Source organism: Lygodium microphyllum, chromosome 2 (assembly GCF_053477565.2).
Source record: "Lygodium microphyllum isolate KBCC chromosome 2, Lygodium_microphyllum_v1.1.10, whole genome shotgun sequence".
Classification (NCBI taxonomy): Eukaryota; Viridiplantae; Streptophyta; class Polypodiopsida; order Schizaeales; family Lygodiaceae; genus Lygodium; species Lygodium microphyllum.
In genome coordinates, this window is record NC_141136.1 from 108,546,374 (window position 1) to 108,561,657 (window position 15,284).

Below are 15,284 nucleotides of genomic sequence, written 5' to 3' on the forward strand. Positions count from 1 at the left end.
TAGGACAAGGACTCCTCAGGTTGGGTTTCTGACAAATCGACATGTTGTGGTTGATTTGGACTACGCCAACCAGAAGATATTCCATCCTCAACTGCTTTGCACTATACCTGTGAGGCTGTAATCCTCAACTGCTCGAATTGAAAGCATTGTCGTGGATCAAGAAAGCTTCCTGAAGGGCATTTTTTAAGTGTTTTCTTGCTCGCTTCCGAGTCCGCAGGCGGCAGCCTCAGCATCAGCAGCAGGACAGATGCTGATGGCTTTCCCTAGCGGTCGCACCTTCCGAGATCCCTGCTGTGTTGTGCCAATCAGATCATCCCCTTGGTAGCAGCAGTAGCTCTAGCGCCGACACATCCAGCAGCACCGAGATGTATTTCTCTAGAGAGGAGATCGACAGGTGCTGTCCATCCCAGCGAGACGGCATCAACGTCCAAGCAGAGACGTTCCTCAGACACTCCTAGCTAGCACCACCTTGTGGTAAGCCCTGCTGTGATGCTTCTCTGCTGCATCTGGGGGAGATGGCGGCACTGGAAACAATGGTAATGGCACCGATGGTGGTGATTCCCGCAAGAGTTCCCCCTTCCGAAGCTGTAAGAGAAGGTGATAAGGCACCTAGGGAAGCCGTTCTGAGGCAGAAGCAGGGGCCCGACTTTGTTGGCACAGTAAGGGCGAGAGGTCGATGGTAGGGACCTCGTGCAGGATGATTGAGGCATCACTATAGGGGCGATAGGGAGGGGGCAGTATGAAGGGAGCAGGGACGTGATCGGCTTGATGAAGATGATGATCTGCATGGCCATGGCCGTCTTTTTCTTCCTCTGCCCCTACCCTCGCCTCTCTACCTCTAGCGGCAGCTCTCTGTGCAGTGCACATCTATAGCAGGGCGACTACAGATCTCAGTACCCTGCTGTGAAATCTCTCACAAAAAGGATAGTACCATGAATTTCAATGTATCATATGCTCCAGATGGCCTATGTGATCCTGATGATCCCTCTTCCTTTTGGGAGTATGAAAGATCACCCTTCAACATGCCTGGATTTGCATCCGAGAATGGAATGCATGATTTCTTGGCACGTTCATAGAGCACATCAACTGTTGAGGGCTGCACATCCTCATCCCAGTTGATCAACTCACAGAGACTTGATTGTGCTCCACTCCATGAGCTCAAACAAATCAACCAAATTCCAGTGTCACACAGTTCTCAGCTGTCACCGAGCTTCGCATTGGATAAATGCCATGCTCCATCTGATTTGTCTCCTTTGATTCCTAAAAGAAATCACTCATATTTTTCTTATACTGGGTACAGTCCTGGAAGCTGTCATTCTACTCCAAGAAGGCTTGAGGAGCTAAAGACTTGGCTGTAGATGAGACGAGAACAACCATTTGTTTTCATGAAAGCTGGTAGTTGCTTCCATCTAAAATCATGGTTGGAGAAGCATTTGGAGTGCCTGAGAAATCTGGTCAAAATTGCATCATTCAAAAACTAGTTCAAAGGCCGAAGAAAACAGAAATTCATAACAAAAAATGCTCGATTGCAAGCAGCCTTGTCTGTTACTATTGTTACAGCTAGAATAGCAGCTTCAACATCAAATAAAAGAGATGCAAAGCTAGGCTTAGCTTTGGCCTCAGCTGCAAAAATAAGATGGCTCTAATCCTTACAAGGAAGTGAGCTCATTCCTTTACACAGAGTTTAATCTTGTCATTTGAATGAATATGTACTTGGAATGGGCAGAGATTAATGATGCATTTGCTTACCTTTCCAATTCAACATCTTAACTTTGCAAGAATGTAGTGTATCTCCTGAAGCGGTTTTACTCTGTGTCTTAGCAGTATTTTGTTAACTAACTTGTGGGGTATAATTGCTCGTGCAGATGGTGGAGCTTCTGGTCCAAATGGACTGTGCCGATTGTGAGAGAAGTGTGAGAAAGGCCCTGGTTAACCTCAAAGGTACAGCCAGTTTGTTCACTTTAATATGTTATGCTGCATGTGAATGTAAAGAGATTTAAGGTGTTAATGAAGACTGTGACTTATGACGCTCGTTAATCAACGGAACTGATTTGGAGATCACCAAGATTAGCTAACCAAGTGATGAGATTAGGGACGTTTATGTTGAATGGATCAGCCCAAATATTTCTGAATCCTCAAGTGGTTATTGCCTATCAATAGAGCTGTTTGAGGTGTGTTAAATCAAATGGGCCAGAGCTTCAGGATGGGTACAATATAGTTTGCCTCTCCCATGTAGGTTAGCAGAATCATACAATGTTGCCCTTGCTATACTTCATGTTATTTCCATCTGGGTCTGTGGCTTTTAAGCATAGGTCAAATCAATAAATTGTACATGTCTTATCACTATTAGGATGTTGCTAATAGGCTGATTTTTCTGCATGTAGGGAAATGTGATTGCTCGTGGGATTATTGAATGGTGTGATGGAGCGCCTCAGGTAAGGAATTCTACAGTTGGCAAATGAAACTTGATTCTACTCAAGCTAGAAAGAAGATATCTCTGAAAGAGTTGACTAGTTTTTTTTACCATTGTAGTTCAAGGTACAATGCTGCACTTGTTGCACATTAGCAAGAAATGGATCCCTTTTAAAGACTTTAAATTAGGCTTATTGGCCACTTGTTGCTTAAAGGCTTTACAAATAGCATCTCAATAATATCAGATGCTCTTTAAATCATGAGAGGAAGTGTAACTCTGCCAAGACCATAGCAAAGACATATTGTTTTTTGTATTTTAGATGACTCATGGAGTTAGATATAGAAATAATGAAAATCTTGAAGAAGCTTGAAGGAGATTGATGATGAAGTACTGAAACAGCAAAACACGGATCATGAAAGGATGTAATTTGCAGATGAAGCAGGGCAGATCTGAAATGCAGCAATTGAGATGCTACATGGCAGTCCACAATAAGTGGTCAACAGGCTTGGAGTGGAAATGCAGTAGCTCGACAGGTCATGTTGGTTGTAGCTGACTTGAAAGATCTCAAATAGTAATAGTTGAGGTGAGGATGATGAATTAGGAGAAAAACTAGTAGATAGAACCACATGTAGACTATCATCAGTAGTAGGTGGAGGGCAATGAATAGGCTGTAGCAGCCCCTGGATCAGCAGGTTGTGATGGTTGGCTGAGAGAGGAGCTCCCAAGCAGAAGCTCATGTTATTGAACACTATTAGGGGAAACCAAGGGAAAACAGTTCCCTTTTCCACATGGGAAAATTATGTCAAAAAAACTTCTTGTGATTGACTATATTCCATCTTGACATTTGATTTGTAGGCTGCAGGAATAGAGAGATCGTGAAGAATTTGGTCACTTCATGCGATAATCATGGCGAATTTGGTCAAGATATCCTGAACATCAGCAACCTCCTCGAGATTAAGGCCAACATGACTACAAAGGATTCTGATCCATCTGATCAACCTGGCCATATCATGAATCAAGTGAATCAAGCTGATATTTCAAGGTCAGGTGGTATGATTAGCATATCCTTAAATTGGCCATGGACATCCATGCTACTTAGCAGATCAAGCCTAGGCAGCATTGGTCAAGAGCATGTGCTCCAGCTCAACAACATGGGTGGATCAATAGGCATGATTGGTGATGATGATCTGCATAATTTGTAGGATAACTTCAATTTGGTATCTTCTATTGCTAGACATGTTCAAGTTGATAACTCAACAAATCTGAAGGTGGCAAGGTAAGTGGAATGGAGGTTTCTTGTTCTTTTAGTAAAAATCCTTCTGGGTTATGGGTTGAGGGTTGTTATACAAAACATTAAAAGAAGATATGATAGGGAAAGGAGGAATCTTATCATGCTTTTGATGCATCTTTTTATCCCCATTGGTAAGTATGATACAATATGGTTCCATGAGCAAATAATTTAAATATCATTTCATTATTTGTCTTGTTGTGGATCATCAAACAACAACGACACCCACAGTCACAACATCGTCAATGGATCATCAGACTGTGACGAGGAGGATAGATTAGATGAGGAATCAGATGCAGCAGCTAGTAGGAAATGCGCTGAAATTCAGCAAGCCATATCCATAGGAGCCACATCGTTTTTGCTGACAGAGTACAAGTTTTTGGTTTATTTCATGGGCATATTTGCTGCTGTCATTTTCTTGTTCCTAGGATCTGTGAAGGGGTTCAGTACTAAGCTCCAGCCTTGCAGATACGATCCAAAGCAGGAATGTGCCCCAGCTCTCTTTACATTGATTTTCACTACAGTTGCATTTATATTGGGAGCTTTGACGTCCATAGTGTCGGGATTTTTGGGCATGATGATCGCAACATATGCGAATGCTCAAACAACTTTGGAAGCCAGAAAAGGGATAGGCAAGTATTCAAAATCGCCTTCCAATCAGGTTCGGTGATGGGTTTCTTACTTGTTGCTAATGGCCTCATAGTTTTATACATCACTATAAAACTGTTACAACTTTATTACAAGGATGATTGGGAGGGCCTTTTTGAGGCCATCACTGGCTATGGGCTTGGATGCTCATCTGTGGCTCTATTTGAAAGGGTTGGAGGTGCAATCTATATCAAAACTGCGGATGTTGGAGCAGATCTTGTTGGAAAAGTAGAAAGGAATATCCTAGAGGATGATCCACAAAATCCAACGATCATTGCTGACAATGTGGGTGATAATGTGAAAGATATTGCTGGAATGGGTTCAGATTTGTTTGGCTCCTTTGCTGAAGCTTCTTGCGCAGCTCTTGTTGTGGCTTCCATGTCATCATTTGGCACAAATCATGACTTCATTGCTATGTGCTTCCCCCTACTCATTAGCTCTATGGGCATTGTGGTGTGCCTCATCACAACCTTGTTTGCAACTGATGTGTTCGAGATCTCAAATCTAAGGGATATTGAATCTACACTGAAGAGACAGTTGCTGATATCTACCATCTTAATGACATTCGGTGCAGCTTTTGTTTGTTGGTTGGCACTACCATCCACGTTTTACATATATGATCCTAACCGTGGTGCAAAGATGGTTCAAAACTGGAAACTATTTTTTTGCGTTGGAGTAGGGCTTTGGGCAGGGTTGGTAATTGGCTACGCTATAGAGTATTTCACCAACAATACATACAGACCAGTCGAGGATGTTGCTGATTCTTGTAGGACAGGAGCTGCTACCAATGTCATCTTTGGTTTGGCACTTGGCTACAAGTCTGTAATTGTTCCAATATTTGCTATTGATGTTGCTATCTATGTCATCCATACCCTAGCAACCATGTACGGGATCACAGTTGCAGCTCTTGGAATGCTTTGTACCATTGCCACCTGTCTAGCCATAGATGCATATGGTCCCATAAGTGATAATGCTGGTATCGCAACCGGTCTCTGGATGATCATGATACTTACACATCTCTCCACAAGAAGCGCAGCCGCAATATAGACTATGAGGCCGCGAAGGCTTTCAAGATGGACAGATTCCTCAACCATAGGACTTCTTCAAAGTCTAGCTTGCGGCATTAATAGCCCCGAGTTGACAGCACTTTGGGGGAGCCGTTTCTTAGATTGGTCTCCGTGATCCACACTTTGGGGGAGCGCTTTCTCAGATTAGAAGAGATGAAACTGCAGATGCACAGAGAGTCTGAGCGATTTCGTGATGATCTGGAGGCTAGGCGTACAAAGATGTTCCTAGAGTCCCAGAAGCAAATTGCTGAGATGTTTGCTTGGGCTCTGAGCAGCAGTAAGAAAACTGATGAGCTCTTACTGATGATTGTCGGTATTTTGTTCATCATTTGATTATTCTAAATGTTTCTTTCTTCCAGCTGATTTTTGTCTCTTCATGCTACGTTTCATATCATTTCATCTATATTACAGCTAATGCGTTGAAATTATTCCATGCTTTGTTTATAAGAAATGTTTCGAGCTGATGGGATGATATTTCATTTCATTCTTATTCCAGCTGTTGAAATGTTCCAGCTGATGTTTCATTATTATTCTAGCTGTTGAGTTCTTCTAGCTGATGTTTCATTGTTTCCAGTTGTTGTTTGTCTATTTTCAGTTGATTCGTCAGTTCAAGCTTATGTTTATTCTACTTGATGTTTTATCTATTCTAGCTAAGGAGCTGATGTTGCAGCTAATGTGTGCTCACTTGATGCACTTCTGGGGTTCCACTTTCGGTGTCTCGTGTCTCTCTTCTCTTCTCTCTTCCTCCGTTCCTCGTCTCCCTCGCGCATTGTTCAACAGGAAGTTTGCAAGATGCTTCAAACCAGAAGGAGAAGTTGGTGAGCCCATAAAAGTATAAACAATGAATTCCTTGTTTTCACCTGCTCAATTTACTATCAGATGGTGTAAAGAACAGGGCAAAAAAGGTATGCATGTTTTGATGTTTTACAAATGTCTCTTATGTTTCTAAACTTTGGTTTATTATGTGTACATAAAGGTAACAAAATCACAAATGATGGTACAAGAGATAATGGAACAATGAAAGCTAAGGAGGTCATTGGCCCTAATGTCTCTTCAAATCATGATACAGGTATATGTCTTTTGAAAATTAAAATTTGTACATATTTTACATCTTGCTTTATTAGGTGATTCATTTTGAGATTAACTAGCTTTAATTAGTCTCTTTGTCTAATTTAAAATGTTCATAGTTATTCATATTTTTAAACTTTGAGTAATTGTGTGTATATATATAAATATAGATTAAAGAACAACAAAAGGTGGAAAAAGAGGTAATGTAAGAAAGAGAGATCAGGAGGTTACTCGCAATAATGTTTCTTCAAGTCAAGATGCAGGTACCAACTTTAAGGATAAAAACTTGTACAAATTTAGTGACCCAAATTGATACAAAATATCTAATTACTTTCTTTTGTGTTATTGAAATTTTTCATAACCTTGTATTATCGTGAGCTTTGGTTAACTCTATGTATATATAGGTAAACAAGTTACTAAAGATGACACAAGAGACAATGCAAGAAAGGAAGACATTGAGATTGCTTGCCTTAACACTTCTTCAAGCCAAGAATTAGGTATTACCAGCTTTCTTATGTTGATAATGAGTCATTTTTTGAAATGGTTATATTAACTAATGATATTTGATCACTTGAGTATCAATAGGAGTGATACGCATACCATCATATGATGATATCTATCGGCCACCCATGTTGAAATTTAGAGAAGAGGGTAGACAAACATTTATTACTTTGCAACATATTGGTGATTTAAGAGATAAAACAATCAAGACACACATGTTGCTCAATTAGTTTTTAGTTCTATGCTCCTTTAAAATTATTTTCATTTTACATTTGGTTGCTAGATGTAGATGTTGATGTCTTAATTTGTTTAATCTATTTTGATCATTAGATGTATATTATTGATCCTTACTTAGAAATGATGACATTCTCTATATAATTTTCTAGTTAAAAATTTATTGTGCAATTTCTTGTTTGATATTAGCATGTCTAAGAGGAAGGGAAAAGTAGATAAAGTGATAAGGAAAAAAGAGAATTTCCACGGAATTCCCTAGTTGAAGGTACATATAAGTAGGGAATGTAAAAAATAGGAAAAATGAGAGATTTCCTAGTGAGAGTACCTAGGGAATCACCTCTAGAAAATTTTTCCTATATATGAAATATTTCCTTTCCTATATAGGAATTATTCCCTACATAGAAAATTTTGTATTTTCCTATATAGGAAATATTTCCTTTTCTACATAGGAAAGGTCTTATGTGATTCCCTACTTATTCTCACTAGGAAATGTCCCATTTTCCCTAGTTTTTACTTTTCCCACTTATATGTATTTTCAACTAGGGAATTCCATGGGGAATTCTCTTTTTTTCCTATATGGGGATCGATTGAAAGTTCCTTGTGATTTAGTATCATGTATCCAAGTGTGTTCCTTCTCTTAGCATGTCACTAGACAATCAAGTTCTTGCGCAAAATGACATTTGTATTACACACGAGTCATTTGTTTTTTTTAAAAAAGGCGCTACAATCAAAACATGCTTGCACATAAGACTTGATCATACTTGTAACTCTTAACATGATCATTAATTGGACAAAAACCTACATAGAGTATCCTTACAATTAGTCACACATGGTGTCTATATTATGTGACATACCAGTCTTGAGAACTTTGCCATACCCATGCAAACTTCCATCTTCAAGCCTTCACCTTAGTTAAATATGATTAGATTAGTATTGATTAGTTATATTAGTAAGTTAGACAAGTTAGTTAGGTTAGCTTCTCTAGGTTTGTAATTAATTTAAATTAATTATAATTAGTTAGTGAAATAAGATAGATAAGTAACTGACTAATAGTATTAATAATAACAATAACAATAAGAAAAAATATATGAGAGTTATTAGAGTAAAGGGGGAGGGCTAATCGGGGAGGATGTTGACATGTAGCACATATTGCCATCGCCCCCTTGCACCTCATCCCCAACACCTCCCCTCCATGGGTAATGAATGTCCCACACTTGTGCTATCGTTAACCTTCTTTAATGGGGCATTAGATTTCTCATAGGGATTGAGACGTCATAGGCCACTCAGATTGATCGTAGTGGGTCAAGGCTATTACATTTTGCTATGAGGTAAACTTTAAACCTCAATCGATTAATGTTACTTACCCTCCTTTCAACATTGAGCCTCCTCCTCTTGCTCCACAATGAGTCCTCAATAGATTAATGCTACTTGCCCTCCTTTCAACATTGAGCCTCCTCCTCTTGCTCCACAACAATGCTACAACATAATTGACAGCTTGTACATAGAGCACGCTAATGGTAGTCACCACCCTTAGGATTATATTCAATGGTTGATCATGTTGTGCATTTAAAACTAGGCTAAGCCCATCAATCCCCATTCTTTCCCCAAATCACACAAGAAAAAACCTCTCGTTTTTTCCTACCACCTACTTTTTTTCTTGCTTTTTTGTTCCATCCTCCCCTCACGGCAACATGCAACCCTCCTCCACCATCCATCAATGCTCTTTTTCCTTAGTTTTAGAATCTCTCATACACTCAACCTATAAAGCTAGCCTTAACTCCACAAAAATGTTCCTTACCTTCCTTTCTGCCTAAAGTTGTAGCCTTGGTGGTACTATTCCACAATGCAACACAAGATGCCCAACTTGGTTAAGTTGATAGCATGATTCAACGATAATTACCTTTGTGTCATTGGCCTTGTGTGCATCAATGGAGGTCACTATTCTCTTATGATCCATCATCCAATTACCCTTAAGGTCCCTTTTACATGTTTGCAAGCTACTCCATGTAGCTACTTATTTGATTTGGAACCTCTCTTAGACTATCATTATCACATTATTCCTAAAAAACTCTTCTTCTTTATTCACTCTAAAGTTAACATATCTAAGTAGTACCAAAGCTAAGAGCATTAAGCTAAAAAATGATCAACTAATAAGGCTTCAAATAGGGATGGGCACATATGGAAAGTTTTGTCCCCACACATTGTGAAATTATGGACCACTCATTCAATAGTTCCAATATCCCTTCATGTTTTATTTTTTACTCTCTTCTACTTGATACACTACTTGATACATTGTACTTCACATCTAGTAATAGCTATCCCAACGACTACTACTTTCAGAGATTTCACACAATGAATGAATAATGGCACAACATTGAAGGACAATAATAGACTAATAAAAGATGTAGTGGTTCAAAATGGAATAGAGAAAATGATGGATGGTGCCATGGAGGAGAAAGTGAATCATTTTTTATGTTTCATGGTGCGTCCATGGAGAGGTGGCTTGGTAGATATGAGCATGCCAAAAGAGAATGGAAGATAGAGTTATTAAAATTTTGGCATAGTACATGCTAGTGGCTTGTTTGAATCTTGAGGACATGGAGGAGTTGCCGTGGTTCATGCCTATAAGATGGTTGTGTGATTCCTTGATCACAACTTCATGTTAAGGGGATAGAAGTCTCTAAGGAGGAGTGGGAGTTATTGAGGGTATGCAACCCAATGGTAAGCACATTCTTTATTTGTTTTTTAATCTAGAAATTGTAAGGAGCAACTAATCTAGGAATTTGAATATACAGTACAAAATCTATGCCATTGGGTGGTCATATGGGTGACATTTCCAAGTTGAGTGCATTGACAAAATGTGCTCAGCATTGGATTGCAATGTTGTGGCAAAGTTTGAGCAAGAAAGTTGACAACAATTCACATGTCCGAACATTATAGTGGATGAGGTGGAGTATTTTAACAACCTACAAAGTGTTATTTCAGTAGATTACCATAGCTTTTTCATGATCATATTCTTTGTACAATGGTTTAAAGTGGTATTGAAAGGAGCACATGAAACCATTTTGCAAGGGTCTTTTGGATTCTTGGCCATGTCATTGTAAATAGGTGCATGGTCTTCTTGTTAAATTTTCCATGTCAACATGAAATAGCCACAAATGCTTTTTTATTTTTTGCAATAAGCTCTTATTTGATATTAAACATGTAATCTTCTATCCAAACCCATAACAAGCTCATTGGTGTCATGTTCTACCATCAATACCTTGAACTACTTAAGCATATGATGAAAACAATATCCCTAGTCTAGACAAGGAGAGTATACAAGTAGAGGAGTCATTGTTGCATGAGGTAGAGGACAAGGAGGGCTTGCAATGTGTAAAGGAGACAAGACCTGCTTGTTCACAAGATGATGCATACAATTTTAAGGTTATTTGGATCAAATACTTAATAATCACACATAAAACCAAAGATTATTAGATAAAATATTACTAGCTCTCATCTATGTTAAAATAGTGTGTTCACAAGACAAACCATACCATATTGCTGACCATACTCTCTCTTCAACCCAATCAATGAACGACCATACTCCCTCTTCAACCCAATCAATGAATGACCCACACATAAGAACTTAAAAGAAGGTCATATATAATAGATTAGTATTTCTTAAAATAACTAAACATACAAATAGAAAATTAATAATAATAATATTATTATAACTACAAATTTGTTTTGACTGTGGCATAACCACCACTTTCAAGATACAACATTGATCCAATGTCAACTCACATGCATATTACCTCCCTTTGATGCTTCTATTTCTAAGTTTTTCTAATATATCTATTTTTTTAAAAAACTATATTTTCTCAAGCAAGGTAAGTTCACATAGGCCATTATTGTATGCATCTCATGCCTATGAGTGAAGTTGGGAGAGATGTTTCATGATGCACATCTATGTGTAATTATCTAAAACTTTTGTTCTATAGATCTTTTGGAAATGCATTGTGGAGATCAGTCCTTATGACTAGATCTCTTTTTTTGAGGTCTTTATGCATACAATTAATAGTTCATTTTTCTTCATTATTCATGACCATTAGACATGTTTCGTTATGAAAAATTTAGGAGAAGCAAAGAGGAGTCACACGAATCATAAGCCTACATGGTATATATGCCTTGAACATAGATATGCAATTTCTTTGGGATGGACTATCATTATGAGAAGGACTTTACTATATTGTATATATAGCTAGCTCATAAGCCATGATGTTTATGTCCATAGCTAGGAGAGCAAGGATATGGTCACAAGTAGGGGACAAGGAGGTGGGTCCATGATAGTTGGATCTGAATATTCGAACTATTTAGCAGAACTACGAAAGCCCGCAAAGCCATAGCTAAATGTGGTTGGAACCTACTTACTATTGAGTGTTGCAAAGAGGCCTCTAATGACCTAATCAGCAAAGAAATCAAGAGGGAAAATAACTAAGGAGCTAGCTAAGAAACTAACCAGGAAAGGTTGCGCAAGAGAGTAGAGGTTGTTGCTCAAGAGAGTAGAGCATCACATCCACTACATACATTCTAGCCACAAGTGTGGTCACAACTTCAAGAAAGACAATCAAAAAACTAACTTTACCTAGTATGAGTTGATCACTCTAACTTTCCTCAAGATATAGAGTGTGAAAATGAGTAGGCAACCTAAATGATCCACTCTCTACTTTGAAAGTGGAGGCTCTGTAGTAAGAATGTAAATGTGTCATTGTCTTATGTTTAGTGACCCCAGCTCATCATGTTCTCTCTCTCCTCGACTCACAAGCAGATAGTCATCAAGATATTTAGTTAACTTCATGTCTATCTCTATATCTATCCACCAACTCTCTCTCTCATGCTCAAACTTAGTGTCCAAAACCTTCCTACATTTCTCAATGTTGCTAAACCAAGTGATACAACTCTTGCAAGAGATGAAATTTTATGATATTCTCTAGTAAGGATTATTTTCATCGTATCTCTACTCTAGTTTCTACTTCCTATTTTCTATCTTCATCTACTATATACTCTCTTATCCTATCTCAGTTCTCCTCTCTACTCTCCCTCTCTCCCCTCTCCTTTATGTTCTCTTTTCTCCCTACTTTCTCTCTTCTCTCTCTTTCTACTCTCTATTCTTTTCTTCTTTCTCCTCTTTCTCTAGTTAGAAATTGGGTAGGGACGTCACTACAACAAAAAGGCTCCATAGACATGCTTGTAGATGCAATATTTGAACTCTGATAAAAAATGTTGGGCGCATTTATTACCGTGTCTACTGCTGCGTCTACAATTTTGCGTCTAAAAGTGCACTTATGGTCAGAGTTACACGCCCACGTAGATGCGCATATAGACGCCCGTATTGACGCGCTACGTAAATATATAATCATATTTATAAAAAAGTGGATATATTTATAGTGCGTGTCTATACATGCGTGTATCTACGCATCTAAAAAAGTGTTTACTCTGCAAGTTTTTGACGAGAATAGACGCGCATTTATCCTGCAATTTAGATGCGCTGATAGACGCGCAAAACAGAGGTATGAAAAAAAAACAGAGAGCATGTGGCTACATGCTCTCTGGTTTTTTTCCCCCTATCAACATCAAATTGTATGCTTAGGGAAAACAAAGAAATATTATTTCAAAGATTTTTGTACTGAAAACAAAACAATGTATAACACAATATTATTGAGTTTGGGAATCTCCCAATTCCCATTTTTTGAATACTAAAAAGGTGGCACCCCGATAACATGCCTATAAGTTTCTCAGAACCATATGATGTGGCCTATCATTGGAAAGCGCTTGAAAAATGGAATCTATTGAGCTATAGAGCGCTTGATTTGGAGTTATAGTGTTCAAGTTATGACAAATCCAAAGATTTGACCATGTGTCCCAAACTTATGGGAAATTTCCATATTCCCCAATATGGTGTTGTATGTAGAACACAAATTTTCATATATATGGATGAAACATTTTTACATGATGAAATCTAGTGCTTGTGACCTCAAGCATAGTCATGGTCGCAAGCACTAGCTGAAAGTAATACATATCAAAAATGAAAATTACAAGCCAAGGGAAGGCATGCATGCATGGGGCTCCTCTACATCTCCTCAAAAGAGGCATCATCATCGCTACCACCACCGCTGCCTGTGCCACTGCCGTTGCCGCCAACGCTATTGCTAGTCCCCCCTTCGCTATCCTCAACTGCATTAGGGTTCACCTACATAAAGGATTAAGATATATAAATACCATTACAAACAATAAATTAGAGTTATCTATACTTTTCATGTAAAAAATAAAACATACCTCTTCTGGTAGTGGAATCCTCATGGCACGATTATATTGCTCCTCAATGATGAGTCCCTCCTCGTAGAAATGCTGCCAAGTGGACGCCCGGTTATGACCTCAATGGTATCCTACCTCTCTAGGAGTAGGCATCTTACCAACAATATGATACTACAAAACAATGTGAACATACAACGTATTAGAACAGACTACATAATGAAGTGAAATAAATTACAAAATTTTATTTTAAAAAATAAATCAAATAATACTTACAAACTCAGCCTCCCATGATTCCCTACCACCTGATTCATAATGCGACAATCCCATGGTTGCCATCTGGATACGTCGCCCCTCTGCATGCTAGCGACTTGTCATTTTCTCCGCTGCTCTCTTCTTGGCCTCTTTCCACTCCTTGCGGTGGCAATTGGGTGGTTGGCCATATCCAGGGCGCCCCTGCTCTTGTCTCCGCAGTGACTCCTTGCCGTGCGTCATAAGGTGAGACCTCTTGTTATGAAGCGTGTCTCTCACCTTAGACCGTCCCCAATCATCTGAGAATCGTGAATTCTCGGTATTAGGGTACCTTCTATATACTGCCCGTAGTACCTCTTGCCACAAACCATTTTTTTGGTGCTTGAAGGGAATCATTCAATCTTTGTATGTGGCATGCACGACACTCCTTCTCTAAAACAACCACTACTTTCTGAGTAGCTGGGAGGATTGACCGAAACCTACTTGTCTTCAAAAAGAAGCAAATAGGAACAATAAGTACAGAGAGGATGCATTATTAAGGGTGACATATTCAGACAATCCTGAATTTCATCTTTATTCAGACATTAAGGAGCTACCTCTACATCAATTGTAAAGGATATGAGAACAAGGCCGACTAATCCACTCCATTATAGTCAGAATCTTCTCTAAAACAACCACTACTTTCTGAGTAGCTGGGAGGATTGGCCGAGACCTGCTAGTCTTCAAAAAGAAGCAAATAGGAACAATAAGAAGTATAGAGAGGACACATTATTAAGGGTGGCATATTCAGACGAACCTGAATTTCATCTTTATTCAAACATTAAGGAGCTACCTCTACATCAATTGTAAAGGATATGAGAAGAAACTACTTGATGAATTGATAAAGAAAATTAGCTTATGTATGCCATCACTACATTAGTAGTATACCTAATTGTGTTGATACAACAAAGAAGTTCAAAATTCATAATCTCCTCTGTGAATGTTCTTTATGCCAACTTCAAAAATCAACATCCTGAATTGGTGAAGGGTTTATGTAGCTCCAAGATGGGTATTCTTTATGCTGCAATTTCGATCATGTCAAAGTATCTTGTTTTGTTTCTTGATTCATAGAGCTTTAAATAAGATTTGTATGACGTATATGAAGGTCCAAGCTTTATGATTGGAGGAGTGTGTATTTTTTACAATTTGTGCCTTAAAGGGAACATATATTATTCATCTTCTTATTCAAACAAAGTTATTCCTAGCTCATGAACTTACTTTGGGAATTCTTGATGCATCTAAATTTCTTTTCCTCTATGAATTTGATTTGAATTACGTACTCTCCATCATCTTTTCTCCCATCTCAAAGCGTCTCTGTGTCGAGCGACATTCACAAACCCCCTGTGCAAATTTTGTGCAATATCTTGTGAACTTGATGTGAGAGTGTCGCTTCTGAATCGTTGAGATGGGAGACTTTTCGAATAATCCATCCACTTCATCATCGAGTGGTTCTTGCTTTTCGACCGATGAGATAAATAAT

At 38.6% G+C, this 15,284-nt stretch overlaps 1 pseudogene; it reads left to right on the plus strand.

Annotated features, from left to right (window-relative positions):
• Positions 1-1,865: 1,865 nt before the first annotated feature.
• Positions 1,866-5,396, plus strand: LOC148040165 (pyrophosphate-energized vacuolar membrane proton pump 1-like; annotated as a pseudogene).
• Positions 5,397-15,284: the final 9,888 nt, after the last annotated feature.